General features: G+C 47.1%; 1 pseudogene; it reads right to left on the bottom strand.

The window, feature by feature from the left end:
* Positions 1-1,099: 1,099 nt before the first annotated feature.
* On the bottom strand, positions 1,100-1,210 carry LOC116089659 (annotated as a pseudogene).
* Positions 1,211-1,868: the final 658 nt, after the last annotated feature.

The following is a 1,868-nucleotide window of genomic DNA, read 5'->3' as shown; positions in this document are numbered from 1 at the left end:
AAGTTGTGGGGTCAGCTCTCCCATGCTCCCACCCTCAAGGCCAGATCACACCATGACTCCCTCAGCCCAACCCTTTCACCAGCCAAACCCCATCATCAGACTGTGCTGCCCAGGTAAAGTACAAGGCCTGCTCTCCCACTCTAACGACCGCAAGGCCATCTCTCCAGCCTGCCGTAGATGACAAGAGGCAAGGAGGGATATATCTTTCCCTTGCCCATGCCATTGTACTGCAGAAAAGTGGCAGAGCCAGAGCCCTCCCATGCCTACGCCCTCTGGCCGGCTCACCTCTACCCCTACCACTAGGGTCAGCCCTACTCTGCTACCATGGGAGATGCAGGGTCTGCTCTCCTGGTGTTCGACCTGAAATAAGGGTACCCTTCCTTTGTCTGCATCACACAGGAAATGAGTAGGTTGGACCAGCTTTCCCAAGATGCACAGGTGAGGGATGGGGTCAGTTTTACACAGCCTTCAGGCATCAGCCCAGACCACAGACATATGCCTAGCCTTTTGGGTAACAGATCTCTGCTGCTGCAGTGACATGGACTCAGACATGTTTCGCAGTGGCAGCACAGGCCAGAACCCCTCCATGGTCCCAGGTGGCATTATTGGCTACTCACATCAAGCTGTTCCTTATTACCTTCAAGTCTCCAGGTCTCCCTCTCTCCATTGTGCTCACACCCTTCTGTTTCTCTTTCTCTTCCATTTCTCCACCACTTACTTGCTCCTCTTAGTAGCACGTAGGGTCTCTGAAAGTCTGGAGTCATTTCAGGCACAGTCTCTGAAGTGCTGAGCCCCACTCATGCATTATGGTGCTAGCAGGGGCCATCTCAGGCATGGTCTGCCTCCAAGCCTGTACAGCACCGGACTGATGATGGTCCTTTCATGCTAGTTCCCTGTCCAGGTCCCATAGTGCTGGTTGCTTCTGGCTTGGTCCTTACCAAACCTGCCTGAGTGGTCTCATGTGAGGCTTTTCTGTCTCATGGTCACTTCAGCCCAGGTCCATGGTCCCGGATGAATTTCATCTAGTCTCTAGTTCACTCCCCATCTGAGCCTGCCTGGCACCAAACGGATAGTCATCTCAGGCCCACTTTTTTCAAGGAATGTTAGGATACTAGTGAAATGTTCATAGATCAGAACACTGAGCATAGGCATAGCCTCTGAGCTGTGTGGCATGCACATATGACACAGCAGCCACATATGCGACACCTCTGGAGGGAGGTCTTCCTATACTATTAATCTACAGAACCCATGGCAGATAACAGTATGTACAAGGCTGTTCAGCAGTCATGTAAAACCAGGGATATCTTTGAGGCAACATACGGTGTGGGTTAAAGGCAATTATAGTCACATTTTCATGAGACCTGAAGTTCTAACTTACACTTGCTGAAAATCCTAAATTAAAAATAAATAAATAAATAAATAAATAAATAGCAAAAGGAGGTAGTTAGCCTATTTTTCCTAGTCATAATGGTCCAGTGAAAAGAATTGTTGGCTTATGAAACAGACAAGTACAGGTCACATGTGTGAAAAGAGACAAGTCACTTATCACCATTAAAAAAAGAAAAAGAAAAAGAAACAAGTTAAGAAACAAGTTTCATACCATAACTTTTGCAAAACCAAATGGACTCAGTGTTACAAAGGGTATCTCCTTGCCTTAATGCTCTACTGTTGTCATCTTAAAATCCTCAATAATTTTAAACAAAGGTCCTACATTGGTTTGAATGAAAGTGGCCCACATAGGCTAATAGGAAGTAGCACTAATAGGAGATGTGACCTTGTAGGAGTAGTTGTGGCCTTGCTGTAGAAAGTGTGTTGTCACTCAGGGTAGTCTTTGAGATTTCACTTGTTCAAGCCAGGCCCAGTGTCAT

The sequence above is a fragment of the Mastomys coucha genome, unplaced genomic scaffold (genome assembly GCF_008632895.1).
Source record: "Mastomys coucha isolate ucsf_1 unplaced genomic scaffold, UCSF_Mcou_1 pScaffold14, whole genome shotgun sequence".
In the NCBI taxonomy this organism is placed as follows: domain Eukaryota; kingdom Metazoa; phylum Chordata; class Mammalia; order Rodentia; family Muridae; genus Mastomys; species Mastomys coucha.
This window is presented reverse-complemented; position numbering and strand designations above follow the sequence as displayed.